The sequence below is a fragment of the Thunnus thynnus genome, chromosome 16 (genome assembly GCF_963924715.1).
Source record: "Thunnus thynnus chromosome 16, fThuThy2.1, whole genome shotgun sequence".
Lineage (NCBI taxonomy): Eukaryota > Metazoa > Chordata > Actinopteri > Scombriformes > Scombridae > Thunnus > Thunnus thynnus.
Genome location: NC_089532.1, coordinates 13,742,976 through 13,758,450, shown reverse-complemented (window position 1 = coordinate 13,758,450; position 15,475 = coordinate 13,742,976). Strand labels below are relative to the sequence as shown.

Genomic DNA, 15,475 nt, shown 5'->3' with positions numbered 1-15,475 from the left:
GTTCCCGCTGCAGTAATGACTCTGCAGATTTAACTACATTAGCGTCCCATTCCTCCTCAACAGTACATCAGGTAGGGCACAACAGTGCTCACAGTCAGACACATTACAGTTATTTGTAGCAACATTGATCCAAGCATCAGGATGCTTCTGCTTTACCAGCAGACGGGATGTAGGGGGAATTTCGCACTGAAGGACTGTAAGTTCTGCAGATTTGCTCTGAGCTTTGTTTGTGTTTTGTGGTAATGCTTAGAGAAGGTTTTGTTGTTTTCTGCTGTTTCATGAGCATCAGAGTAAGAGACTTTTCTGATCCAAAAATGAGATATTAACTCACGGGAAGTACAACAAAGGAGATTCTTATCTGAGCAAAATGATTGCTGCCACTAAAGCAGTGCTGAAATCCTGATTATTATCTTATTGATACCTGATTTTTTTTTTTTTTTTCAAAAATGCATATTCACTGTGTTTTTCTGCTTATCAAAAAGGAGAATGCCGCAAAAGCAAAATCACTCTCTTTAATGATTCAGGACTTCACAGTTCATCTAAAGCAAGAAGACGCCTGCACTCAGTTATAACCCCACACCTTTTACTGAGGTTATTTTTTTACCATTTTTACCCTCACTTTACATACACTTGTGCTCTCGACAGGCAGATGCCAGTTATATTTCTGAAGTGCAACAACTCTAATGAGCATCTCTGCATGCAGGGCGCATCATGTGGATACTTGGCCATGAAATGAAAGCATAATTACACCAGGGAAGTGCTTTTGTCTCTTCATTTTCTCTCATCTTCACTATTCTGTGCTCCGTCGCTCTCAGGTGGTTCAGTTCTTGAGCAAATGCACACAGGGGCAGCTTTTCTCGCTCACTCTCTCAGACTCTCCATCTTCCTCGGTCATTCTCTCTCGCTCACATGCACATGAAGACTCTCAGCATTCTTTGTAACAATCATTGTCAGGGCAGGTCTGGAGAGAGTTAAGGAAATAGAGAGAAAGGATTATACTGTACAGGCCTGAGTCTCGGATAAAGGTCAAACAGATTGGTAGTTCTAAAACGCTCCCTGCAAGGATGCAAGGTTATGACATCTTATATAACCGCCGTCACTGCCACCAGGGCCATCAGCATCGTCTCCATCAGCGCGAGTTTTATATTACCAGTAAGTGGCAAGTGGTATCTGACATTCCAAGGCTTTTACAAATTGGTCTCTCAACAGTTCAAGTTGGTATTTCTCTCTCTTGCATGTTTTAGTTTGAGATGAATAGGGACGTTTAAGTGGTGGCTCGGGATGCCGTCAAATCGTCCTTGAGTGTCATACAATAGACACAAAGCGGAGTAGAGCGGGGTGAGAACGGGAGGCGAAAAGAGATAAGAGGGAGAGGGTTAACAAAGAGGCTGTCAGAGACCGAGGCGCTTTGTCATTGTCTGGAGCATTTAATGAGCAGGAATTAAACAATGACAGCCCGTAATAACCTGAGAGCAATGTGTGTGTGTTTGTCTATGTATGCGAATGTTTGTGTGTTGATACCCAAAGGTTTGCCTCTGCACTTATATTAAGATGCTGATAAATATCTGACCCTCATTTTCAGCATTCAACTGATACTAAGACCCTGACCCAAAGAAAGCTCACACACTTGGACACACCGTGAGTTCTATTAAGTAAACAGACATATTACAGAATATGGTACAACATGCAGCAAAAACCCAAGGACTCGTGAAGAAATTAATGACAGCTGTGCCCATTTTCTTAGGATGTTGATTGCAATGTCCTTGATTGGTGTCGTCTCCTTTCAGTCTGTCAATAGTTTTGAGGCAAAACAAAACTGAGTCCACAGCACGCTAGCGGCTCTGTGAGGCTGCACTCAGTATTCTCACGGTGACAAGTGCTGAGCAGGTTGTGTGTACGGTGGGTTTTTAGGGCTTTTTCTCTGACAACAGCTGCCTGCTGCAGCAGAAAACAACACTATGAGAGCATTTGAGAATGAACCAGAACTGTAAAGTTGCAACCAGACAGCTAAACAATGAGCTTAAAAGTCGCTATGAAACTCCGTAAAGCCGAGGGGAGCTACAAAGTCGGGTGATAATGCTCTGTGGGTTCATCACTACTAGCAACACCTCTGACATTACACGTTGCCTTTTAGATACATTGTTATCACTGAAAAATATTGATTAATGCCACTTTAAGAATGTTAGCATGCTAGTCTTTGCTAATTAGTGACAAACTAAAATTTTTCCCGATGATGGCACTGAATGAGTGAAAGAATGTAAGAGTGTCAGAATCACAAAAGTTCTTACTATTCATCCCGAGGGGAATACGAATGTCTGTACAAAATTTCAATCATTGTAGACACACAAAAAAACTCAAATGTCAACTTCATGGTGGTGCTGGAGCAAAAGTCAGTCAATCTGGACCAAAGAGTGGTGGAGCAAGCAACTGACATTTCCATTCCTGTAGCTACGCATGCAGGGTGGCTAAAAAACATTGTATAAAAGAGCAAAGACAAAATATTGATACTATATAGCTAATCTACTGCATGGGTTTGATTCTGACAAATGAAGTAGTTTAACCAAATCAGTTCATCTTGAGAGGCTCCTCATGAAGTGTTTATCAGCTTAGTCAGCAAACCTTTGATGTCTTCCAGGCTTCACAACCGACTAACAAAGGCAATGCAGTGTTTGTCAGTATTTATTCTGCTCCAGAGATAACAGTATAATATAGAATATATCACTGGTGTGACAAGACCATGTTTCGTTGTACACAAGTGTGATGGATATAAAGTTGAAAAGTGACTGAATATCGTAATATCAAAGCTGAACAAAACAAGGTGCAAAGCTCATTGACTGACAATCAGCTGTCGCTTATCCAGTTTACTGTTTTCTCAACTGTACAATTATTAACAACATTAAAAATTCATGATTAAAAAAACCCTACAAGATTGCTGTTTTCTGTACTGTTTGAAGTTGTACTCTGATCAACAATACTGTACCAAGTTTGCTCTACATGTTTATGAATCACCATCCCGCCTTTTAGTTGAGCGAACAATAGAGAGAAAAAAAAAAGACACGGTAACAAAGCCAGGCTTTACACTCTTAATGCGATGCAATGTTCACACTGAAAAGGACCAGGAGAGGCCGCCCACAGCTACTAAAAATTTTCCTCTGTAATTGTTTACAGCAAACATGGAAACAGTGTATTTACATATCCTATGTCAGTGGGAATCTCAGTGAAGCTTATATGCCAATAAACCATACAGGAAGTTAGCAGGCACAGCTTTGTTTCAGCATTCTCTGAAATAACTGAGGTGGGCGAAACATGTTCCAAAAATGGCAACAAAAGACCGTAAAACCTCTGTAACAGCTAATGCAGCATAATGCAAGCTTGTTTGGAGGCCAAACAACTGTGCTGCAGATCCAAAATTCTCAAATGTATTCAATTACAAGGTGGTAAGAAGGAACATTTTACTTTTGCATGACTTGTCTTACATGGGCATCTGTGAATGGTGAACATGCAAATTCCTAAAAACACAATCCTGCAGCAACAGGGACACCAATCTCACTCCTCCTCCTGCTCCCATTTAAAAACACACATCAGTACATTTACACACAAAGTAACTTCCACACCGCAGTCTCTTAATGAGCATAATCCTCCATGTTTGAATCTCACAGCCTAGTAAAAGGTTTGGCCACCCAGTTTCTCTGCTTTCCAGCTGATTCCAATTAGACGCTCCCACTAAATAATATTGTAATGCAGTGGTTTACCGAAAAGAGAACAGAGCACATTAAGGAAGCTTCTCATCTCCAGAGGTTAATCTTCCATTTTCAGCCTAATTTATAGAGCACCAGGAAACATGCATGCAGCGAGAATGAGACAGAGGGGAGAGAGAAGCCAGAGATAGCGTGATCAGTGGGGGGGGCAGAAAGAAAGATTAGTGCTAAAGAGAAGATGAGGGACAGAGACTGAAAGAAAAAAAAGGAGATAGTATAGTTTATATATAGAAAGAGAAAGAAAATAAGAGGAAAGGCCACAGCTCCTCCTGGATTCTGACCAGGCAGCACTGCTGCTGAATGTAGCAGAGACATTTCATTTGTTGTCTATTTGAGTGGAAAATGACTGGTTGTGATCCAATCAGACTGCCTGTCACTGGGATGTGTGTGTGTGTGAGAGAGAGAGAGAGCGAATATGAGGAAACATTTAGAGACCAGCCTACCCTGCTTCAAGCATCAATCTCCACCATCAGATTAAACACGCTGAAATTAATCCAGACCAACTGGGCGATATGCAGATCACACCGCCGCATGTAAATGATGGAGCAGCTGCCTCAAAGGTGGATGGAAACTCAGCCAGTGTGGTTCTGCACAAAACGGCTGTCGACGCAATCACGTACGGTACAAATATAGATCCCTGCACTGATTGTTACATCACAGAATCAAATGTTCATACTGTGTAAGACAAAGGGAGGATTGCTCAGGTGAAGGCATCACATAAATGTCAAATGAGGCAACAGTAATATAGTGAATATGTTGAAATAGGTCAAGCTGAGTGCAGTGGATCTGAGGTCTTTACGCAGCAGGGTGAGCTGCATCTGTGAGGCGACTGTCTGCTTTGAAAACCGACCAACCGGATGATGATTCCAGTCTGGATACACAGCACCTCCTAGAGGATCATCCAGAAACATGGGGCTCCCTACATGTGTGTGCATGTGTGTGAGTGTGCATGAGACGGATTGAAAAAGAGAGTGAGAGTGTGGTTATGTGTGTGTGTGTGTGTGTGTGTGTGTGTGTGTGTGTGTGTGTGCGTGCGTGTGTGTGCACTAAGCGGTCGGCTAGGCCAAGCTGAGAGGGAGACTCAGTGACTTTATACTCCTGATAATCTGGATTAAAACCCTCTGGGACAGCATTAACCACTGCTGGCTGGGCATTACACGCACATCATACACACACACACACACACACACACACACACACACACACACACACATACACTGTGTGTTTTCAAAGATTACATGATTTCTCTTACTAAGAGGATGCGTGTGAATGCAAATAAACGTCTAAATTCTGTGTCTAAAAGTATCTTTTGATCTGAGCATTGCAATAGTGTTTGTATCTATTTCATCCACCAGTTTCACACTCAACACTCACTCACTTGTACCAAACCCTAAATCCTTTCATACAATTTAGACTAACTAGACAAGGAAATCCCAGCACTTAGAAAAATCCTCCAATGTTTCCCTTTGCTGCCCTGACTGGAGAGACTCGGTGCAATGGTGGCGTTCGATGAGATGATGGGAAGGATGGAGAGCGGGTGGGCTCTGCCCTGCCTGGCCCGGCGGGGATATTAGGTTTGATTGGATTGGGGTTGGGGATTTGTGTATTAAACTGAGATTACCATGTGATCCAGTGTTTCGCAGGAAAATCCACCGAGCAGTGAGAGGCAGAGCTTGCGGCGGGAGTCCGTTGACCTCCTGCCTGATTCGATTCACTTCTGCCCCGTCCTGCTGGGCTCTTGACTTGTGTTTACCTTGTTATTAATTCTATCTCATTGTGTTCTGGTCCATTCTGCTTCTTTCTGTGGCATTTTTCTTCTGTTCTTCTACAATCCGTTCCACTCTGTTCTGTTGAATCCACTCCATTGTATTCCGATCTGTTCTGTTCCATTTTACTCAATAGCGTTCTGTTCCGTTTCTTCTCCTTCGTTTCTGTTCTCCTGCTTCTATCCAACCTAGTCTGATCCATTTCATTATGTTCAGTTCGGTTCAGTTTTGTTCACTTCTCGTCCACTGTTTTCCATTCTGTTCTGTTTCAATACTAAAGAACTAAATTCAGTTCATCCTCACGCAGTTGGTTCTAATATTGCTCTGTAATTTTGTGCCTGTTTTTTAAACCCTTACTACTTACTACTTTATTTATTTATTTATTTTCATTCTTTTTTTTTGTTAATTAGAGTACTCAACTAGTCCTAGAGGGCGACAGGGCTTTGTCATTTTGGGAATTTGCTGAAATGACTATAATGCTATAATTTTTCTTAGGAGGATAGTCTCATTATATTCCTTCAAACCAAATGAATTAGTTTGACAAAAAAAATCTTATCTCAAGGTCCACTTGCTAGCTTTTCACTGAGCAAACTCCATCTGCTGAGGAAGACCACAAAATGTGGTTTAAAGCTAGTGTGGTAATGTGTGTTGAGTTGAGTTTGGTTTTTTGGGGGGGATTTTTTTGGTCAAACTAACATTTCTAATGTCAAGAATTAACAGTCACAGTTAAGTTATATATTTACAATTGTTTTTCTTTTGATGTTTTGACTAAAACTTTTCACCACCAGACTCATTAAGTAGCTGTTCTGGAGCTTTTGATCATATCCATAATCTTCATCAGCAGATGGATTTTGTCCGGTTGTCATGAAATTCTACTGTAGATGTTTATGTTTCCTTTTTTTTTTCATCTGTTCTTGGAGATCATGTGTTATGATCACAAGCTCCAGAACAGCTACGTACAGTAATGGACACAGTGAGGTCAAGAATGAACTTTTAACCTCAATAATTGCATTTCATGTCATATATACTGTACATGCACTAATATAGCACATATTTACTGTGTAATAATCTAATTCATACAGTGGTAGCTGTCTGTATGTTAACTGAACTGGGATTCTGTTATTGCATTTATTTATAGTCTTGTTCCATACTTGGTTAATTGATGCTTTTTCAAATCATTTGTTCTATATAGTCTTTTTTGCTGTTGAATCATATTAATTTTGCTGCTGCACCAAACTAATTCCCCCACAGGGATCATTAAAGTTTAATTTTATCTTATCTTAAAATTCAAATTTAACTTTGAGTCCTCACACCTTCACAGCAGATTTTCACACAGCCCCCACGTTCCTTGTCTCAGATTCAGAAAGCTCCACATTTGACTGCCAGAATGCACCATGAGACTGAACACAATCTGCGCTTGGACTGTTTAATTTTCTTGATCTGTTCTTTACATTTCCCTATTTCGTTCTCAGACGACCTCTGTTAACGATTCTCTAAAGTTGTGAGTAATCTAGTTAAACTGACCCCCATGTGGCACGTTATGCTGGAAGTCTGAACCTTTTCAGACATACTAATGGTATCGTGCATCTAGTGTACTAATCTTTGTGTTGTCCGCAAGGTTGTGTGCAAGCAGGAGTACCCAGGAAGCACACAAAAGAAATCAAAATTCACTGAAAGAAGATGTGTGACAACTCTGTCATAAGCCATGGACATGAATCCATAGTGTTTACAGTGGGACGACCATCGGCCGGCTGGCCTTTATCCCTCTCTCTCTCTCTCTCCCTCTCGCTATGCACAGAGGTAGCAGTATTGGGCCTACCAAGTGGGTCATTGATTTTCTGTCAGCTATGCAAGGGCTGAAGGCCCATTAGACCAGGACCAGACAGATGGACAGACACGCACACATACACATAAGCACACACTCACGTAAAGTTAGGCCATTTGATGTGCCACTGTATGCATCCAAATCAACTCTTGGGGTGAAGCTTAAGATTTTCCAGCATGCATTTCCAGTCTTGTATTAGACCGAGTTAAAAGAGAGCTGCAACAATTTAGTATTGCACTTCAGTAAAGTTGGGGGATTAGAAGAGTAACCTAAACCAGGCTGGAAAACAGTAGTTCATCACCATCACTAGTTTGGCGTATTTCACCTTTGACTACACCCACCATGACAGATGAGTGGTCAGAAGTGTGCTCTGTTGCCCCTGTAACAACACCCAAATAAATATGTCGGTGTACACGCAGTGTTCACTTCAGCGAGGTGAGAAGTTAAACCACTGGAGGCCAGCAAAAACAAGATTTTGAGCTGATGTTAAGTTGCTCTTTAAAGCAGGGGTATTCTTGTAATGAACTGTTTTGTACGAAGTGTCTTTTGATAATATCTACGGGCAAAGGTGTTAATAACTGTTCCAAATGGCCACGCTCAAAGGTAGGCCAAAAAGCTTGCAGTCATAGAGAGGGGCGAGGGGCAATGAATCATGCAAAAGTGGATAATAGCACACACCTTCGGACAATCTTTCCTCAAAGGAATTCTTCTTAAAAAAAAAAAGCTTGAGAGAGAAATTCAAACTCAGTTCTCACCTCCACACATGTGACCAATTGTTGCGTGAAGTTGGTGTGCTTGTTGCCCCCTTTTCAGATGTTGGAAAGGTAAAAGGGGAGAGTGTTTCAGATGTGACAAGCAATCTGACAGGCAAGCGTACTCACTCCTTTACAAGAAGCAGATTTAAGAAAGAATGGTCAAAATCAAAGCAGCAGCAGCGGCCAAGATGTCCACCTTTTTTTTTCACCACAATTCAATTTTTAACACATGCTTTCTGTCAAAAATTTGTGCTTTTCAAGCTGAAGTCGAGATACAGCTTGACGTGCCTTACGTCATTTTCTCAGACCTTATAAAGTGTCCTCAAGAGCCACAGCTATTTACTTATAGCTATTTTCACAGGCTTAGTAGTATTCCCCTTTACTGGTATATTGATTTTTCCATGTAACATTGGTGGAATGCCCCTTTAAGAATGAAATGATGCTGCACAAGTGTGTGTGAAAATAAAATTATGCATTTTTCCATCATTAAATGGCTGGAGTCATAAATACAGTTCAGTATTGCTTCATGGTCTTAACATTGCATTACGTCATTACCTTTCTCTAAACTACACAACTACTTTCTCTCTCTCTCTCTCTCTCTCTCTCTCTCTCTCTCTCTCTCTCTCTCTCTCCTCCTTTCTGTGAAGGACATTTGGTTGATTGATGGTGGTCCAGGCGTTTGTTAAGAGGCTCCAGGTGGAAAGCTGTTATCAGCTGAGGGCCGCAAGATTACCTCCAGCAGCTTTCTGCTCCAACTTTTCCCTGCTAAATCCTCCCATTCACAAGCTGCTCCCAAGACACACAAACATAAACAAACACACACACACACCCGTACAAACAAACTCACATGCATACAGATATACAGATGATGACATACACCCACAGAACAGATTTTTTTCTTTCCCTTTGATGTTTTTCCACCATATTTCATACCCTCCTTTGTCTCTTTCTATCTTCCTCCATTTCCTTTCCATCCCATAAGTCAACAGGTTTAGGTCAACACTGCGATGCTGAATGTTGACTCAAAAAAAAGCCTCCTACTAGCATACTTTGGTCTGACTCTCTTCCACGTATTGACCTTCGGATTCAATCTGCCTTACCTGAATCTGTCACTTCCCCTGATCTCTTAACTGTTTCTCCTCGAGCAGCGCTCTGTGACATGTCTGACACAAGAATATGAGAAGAAGTTAACACCTTTAAAGAGCTGAGCAGCCGCCACAGCAAGAGTCAGAGTAGTCACACCTTTCACCTACAGGCTGCTTTTGACAGGATGGTTTATTCTAGTAGTGCTCAGGAGCCTTATGCCAAAAACAATTGTATAGGCTTTCAATAAAGGAAAACAAATATTAAGGTTGAAGTCTATCATTCATTATCACCAATATATTGAAGATTTCTCCTGCAAAAGTAGTATCAAGTTTTGCAAGTCAGGTTCCCATCTTCCTGTTATTTTGTGCGGGTCGCTGATATCACACATTTAGGGTGTACAGTACGTCTTATTTGGGATTGAAACTCCTCATAATGTCAGCCTTGAGGAAGTGAAGATGGAATGGCTTCTGTTAGCTCTGTAAGAGCTGGGTGTGAGCCGGAGAAAGCGAGTTGACAGGCTGGCAGAGACACAGAGCAGCCCTTGCAGGCTGCTAAAGGGCATAATACGAGGCCTGCAGAGATTGGCAGTGAGATGGATGCACAGGCTATTATGCAGGCAAAGGAGATAAAAGCAGCCAGGTTGAAAGACAAAAGTGCTATGAAGTCAGAAGCACTATGAAGGTGACTGGCAGTGTCAGAGGATAGACAGAGCTGCCTCGGCATTTAAAGAAAAAAACAAGACATAAAAGCTCTTGTGTGAACAGTGATGAAAGTAATGTATATTTGTTCAGACGGAAACAGATTTTTCACCTGCGGGTTCTGTGCTTGGATTTGTTATGAGGACGGAGCTGGGAGTCAAGAAAGATGTTAGGTAAGGTGAGAGAAGAAGTGACCGTTTCATCACTTGCCTCACCACAAGTCCTGGAGCTATTAATCATTAGCTCTTCTTCTGATAGCTGACACTGGTCATATAGAGGCTATTGTAAATATTTCCTACTCTGAGTGCATGTTACTTAGATACTGACTCTGTGTTTTAGTAATGCAAGCAACATAGTGGTATGGCTATGTTGACTGGAGGGTCAGTTGGTCCACCACTTTGGTTCAATTTGAAATATGTCAACAACTGGATGGATTGACGTACAATTTGGTGCAGACATTCATGTTCCCCTCTGGGTGAATTGTAATAACTTTGGTGGTCCCCTGACTTTCCATCTAGTACCATCATCAATTCAAACTGGTTATTTGTCCAATACTTTGATTTAAGACCAAATATCTAATTAAAATAAATGCTTAGTCTTGTTCTTTCTCTCACCCTGTACCTGTGTCCTATTTCAGTAGTGCCTCCATTAAAGTCTACATTTCAACACCAAATGCATAGTAACTAGTCAGAATGTCCCTCACAAACCCATTGCAGACTTCTTTTGCCTAAATTTCAAAGACACATCGCTTTTATTGTGATCGGTATCCTTAAGTTGTCATTGGTGAATTCTATCATATGATCTGCACCAACAAAAAAGCCAGAATTATATAAGCCAGGCATGAACGATTGTATTTGTTTTTAATAGCAGCCTGGACATGCTTTTTATCACTCTAGACAGTTATAATAATGTAAAGACAGATTTGATAGGGAAATTGTTAAACAAAAAAGAAAGTTATATGGATATATTAACCATTAACTTGGTGCATTGTTTGCTGGTTTGTCCATCATGCGGTAAAGTCACTGCATATGGAACTGGAATTTGATTTGTCATTCGGTTTATACACAACTTTCGTTCAGACTGAAATATTTCAACAACTATTGGAGCGATTGCAATGACATTTGGAGCAGACATACATGGTTCCCAGATGATGTGCCCTGATGCCTTTTGGTGATCCCTTGACTTTTCCTCTGGTGCAACCATAAGGTTGACATTTTCATTTCATAGCAGTGGATGGCTTACCATGAAAATTGGTACAGACAATGTTCACAATTACAATACAACAGTTTGGTTTATGACCAAATACCAGCAAAACAAATGACCTTCCCATCAGCCTGTTGTCTTTGTGTTTAATGATAATCACAAGTAACACATGTTATCATGGCAACATGTTAAACTAAGATGGTGAATATTACCTGCTTAGTATCACCATGTTAACTTAGTCATTGTGAGCATATTGTCATGCATTTATTTGCAAGCATTTGGCTCATGATGCTGCTCTAGCCTCAGAAAACTGCAAGCCAAGAGACTCTATGGTGAATCCTCTGTGGACCGTCTCATTCTGGGAGGCTACACTTTGGTGTGCCACATCTGTCAAAGGAGGTGGTTCCTGAAATGTGACTCAGTGTCTGTATGTGTCCTGCTCTCTCTCTCTCTCTCTCTCTCATTTGCATGCTCTCCACCCCATCACCTCCTCATTGCACCGTGGCACTTCTGGGTCAGCCTTCCATCACGACAAACAGGCAGTAGGTTCAGACTTGGAGAGAGACTGAGCAGAAGGAGGAAACAGACAGCGACGAGAGACAAATACAAAAACAGAGAGGCAGAGGAGGAGAGTAAAATAGAGAGACAGAGGGAGACAGAGAGAGGGATGGATGAAGAGAGGAGAGGAGACATACGGACCGACACAGTCCAACAGACGGAGAGCTATGGGGACATTTGGAGGATACATGAGGCAGTTATGAACCTATTTGGTTTCTTCTACAGGAGCGCCCGAGTGTCACTAATGGCAAAGTAGGGGCTGGTAAACACATTTCTGTGACGGCACGACACTGCCGAAAAACAAATTAAACTCTTCTCTCATTTCACACCCTCTCAACCCTTTTCTCTCTATCTCCCTCAATTACTCATTTTTTTTTGCCACTCTGGTTTTCCGTCTCTGTCTCTCTCTTCTCTCAGTCTCTCTTTGTCTAGCCATCTCTCTCTTTCAACCAAGCCCTCTATTTTACTTCTGTCTGTCTGTCACTTTCTCCTCATCCATTCTCCACCTCAGTCTCTGTCGCTCCTCTCCTCTCAACTGTGTACATCCAAAAAATGAAAAACAGGGCCATATGCGTGGGGACAGCTAGCAGAATTGCACTCCTGATGTTCCTGCTGAGGCAGTTAAACGACTCTCTGCAGGCCGCGCCCACTTCAGCCCAGCCCAGGACATGTGGACAGTTGGCAAGCTTCACAGCGCCGAAGAACACGGTGGTTGCTTTCTGGCTGGGTTTGTGATGGGACCGGGAGTGTAATGAAGCTTCTGGGTCCTTGTGTAGACTCGCTACCCCGTGTACAATGGCTGTCTGAGCTGCTGGTGCAGAACAGGATGAGAGGTGTGTAGCTTGTCTTGCAAAAGAACTAAAGATGAGGATGATTTTGAAATATGAATGTAAAACTGATGATTTTTTAAGATATTAGAGGTTGACTGACATGGCCTGTGTTCTGATTTTTGACTTAAACACACACAATATGTGTGCAATTAAAGAGAAAGGGATGAACAGCTCATTATAGGCCTAAGTGTTGCTTTAACTTGTGCCTTCCTGCATCCCCAGATGAGTCCCTTCTTCAGTGACTGGATGTAAAATGGCTTCAAAGTAGAATTTTGACATCAAATGAAAGTATAAGAGCTGGCCTCTCCAGAGACGTCCTCTCTTTTCCTCATAGCCTTAACTTGGGCTAAAATTATTTTAAACAGACAGCTTACCTCTTTCTGACCTTCACTTCAGGAGAGCTTTACACACACACACATGTATATGTGTCACATCTCTTACACTCATTGCCTCTTGTCCTTCAACTTATCGATCTAGGAGTTACATTTTCTGTCTTTCTTCCCTTCAAAGAGGCCGGAGCACACAGAAGGCTGATTTGTATGACACTCTAACTAAAGCACTGGCAATGTATCCTCTGACCCATGCATTACAGGCATTAGAGAATAATTTAGTGCGTAACATCACACTGCTTTCAACGTATTTCAGAGGCTAATCTGATGCAGGGTACGGGTGTTTGTTTTCAGAGAGCAGATGCTGACGACACAGTCTTCTGGTAAACTGCACTATAGTGGCAGTATGAAAAATAATGACAACAGTCTCAGAGAAAAACGTCTAAAAGTAAACGTCTTGCATTTGATAGATTTGAGAAAGCATTCACAATGACTCAGAGTAAGCAATAGAAAAGAATTGAATCATTTTTTATTTTACTTTTTATCTCAAAGAGAAGGAGCAGTCTACCACGTCACTGAGGATGATGCTCTGTTCTAGATACTCATTTAAAGTCCCCCTTCTAAGCAAAAATGTTTTTTGTTCCCTCAATTGCCTGTTTGGGTTTCACTGTGCAGAATGACGAGTATGAGTATGTGCAGAGTATGACAAAAGAAGGCTGTTTGTCACATTCAGCTGCTGAAGGAGGAATGTTTCTCCATGCTCAACTTAAATCTGAGTTTAAGACAAAATTTGTGACCTCACAAGTAGTTTGGAGCCAATCGTGGTCCAGTATGCAATTTAAAACGTGTGATATGGAAACTTGAAGCCTCCGGCGCACATATGCTGAAAATGGGCTTTACAGTGAAGTAGGAGACATCTTGTATCCAGCAACTAAAAATATTTGCTTATTTTTAGATCCTTAGAGTTTTCATTATGGGAAAAGGACTAGATGTGATGTAATTTTAAGAAAGGTAATTGATCTTTATTTGCGGAAAAACCGTATCAGACACAAATTATTATTCAAAGCAGATTATTTTTAAATGCCTTAAAATATGTCTGGAGGGGATCTTTAATAAATTTTAGGTTATATTGCACTCACATTGGGCATATTCTTAAATAATGTGGCATTTAATCACATGGTCCAGGTCTAGCATATGAGGTTGGCTTCTTGGTCTGTGTGTGCACTGTAGTGTGAGAGGGAAAGTCCACAAAGGGTGGGAGGTGAGGGGTGAGTGAATTGGAGCCCATCAACAAATTTGTGCCCCGCTTCCCTTAACAAGTTTAACAGGCCATGAGTAGCAGTAGTATTACTGTATATGGATCACCACAGTTTTGTTGGCTCATCATGACCAGTGAGAATTGAATTAAATGAATTGTGGAATAATAAAATTAATGGCATGAAAATGTTCTACACTGAGAAATGTGAACACATATCAACCACAAATATCACAATCTCGGAATTTAGCCATTTTCTCCACTGCTTAAGTGAGTCCTAAGCTTATATCATAACTAGGATTTATATTAGACTTGTGTGAAATAATAATAATAATAAAGACTGACTGACAGTTCTTGGAAACTTTGGGGATAAGGCTCCAGATTTTTGGCCAAAAAACACACAGAGAGGATGTAGAACTGCAGCAGGTGGTAGTGAACAGAAGGAACCCATTTTCAAAGTTGGATGTTTCTCAGAAGACGAAAAAAAACTTTTATGCCAAATTCAAATCAAGAACAAGTTGTAAGTGATGTTTCATGAGGTATTTTGCTACTTGCTCATGAGTAAGGCATTAAAGTGACTTAAGTGACTTTCTTGCATGAGAAAAGGACTTATTGATGTATCCATTCTATAAATATGACTGGATCCCGTAAATAAAATGTGAGCTTATATTTGTTAATATCCAATTAAAACTTAACATCTCATTTAGCAGTATTGAAACCAAAAATATGACTAACTTGGCATGAGATATCCACAAGTAAAGCAACCGCTGCAGTGCAGTTTGATGAAATTATACAGAAAATCATTTTTGTAAGCCACAATAGTGCAACTGTACTCTCTGCATTAAAATACAGCTCAAGTGCTCGACTGAGGCCTTGTTTTGACACCACATTACACTAATGCTGACAGTGTGACATGGCTGCTATTAGCTCTCCATCAAATCTCCCTTTCCTCTTTTCCTCACTCAATTTCTCCCTCTCTGCTCCTCACATCACACCCCACATGCATTCTGTTGTCAGGAAAGGTGTCAGAAGAATGTGCTTAACACTTACAGCTAGTGGTGTGCGTACGCCCGCGCTACTCTGTATGTGTGTGTGCCTGTATTTAGCGAGGTGACACTTTGAATCAACCGTGCACTACTACAGGGGGCTGGTGCCGGTGTGTGAGGGGTTGCATGGGTCACTAAGTCACTAACTACTGCCGAGGGAAAGCCGGTAGGGGGTTGCTGATGTTTACAGGGTCCCTCACTAACACCTATATACTGACAGTGTGTATGTGTGTGTGTGTGTGTGTGTGTGTGTGTGTAATAACCTCTTCTTGGACTTAATTCTTCAGAGGAATATTAGTAACAGACCAGAACACTCCCATCTGCCGCTGCACTGTCCTTCGAACTGCCTCCCATCCTTTTTTCTCC

At 41.4% G+C, this 15,475-nt stretch overlaps 1 long non-coding RNA gene across 1 annotated transcript; it reads right to left on the bottom strand.

Annotated features, from left to right (window-relative positions):
- Positions 1–460: 460 nt before the first annotated feature.
- On the bottom strand, positions 461–5,760 carry LOC137200057 (uncharacterized). The gene is made up of 2 exons (XR_010931906.1): positions 5,380–5,760; positions 461–961 (listed from the first exon to the last, which is right to left on the bottom strand). It is a non-coding gene; the product is annotated as an uncharacterized lncRNA (long non-coding RNA).
- Positions 5,761–15,475: the final 9,715 nt, after the last annotated feature.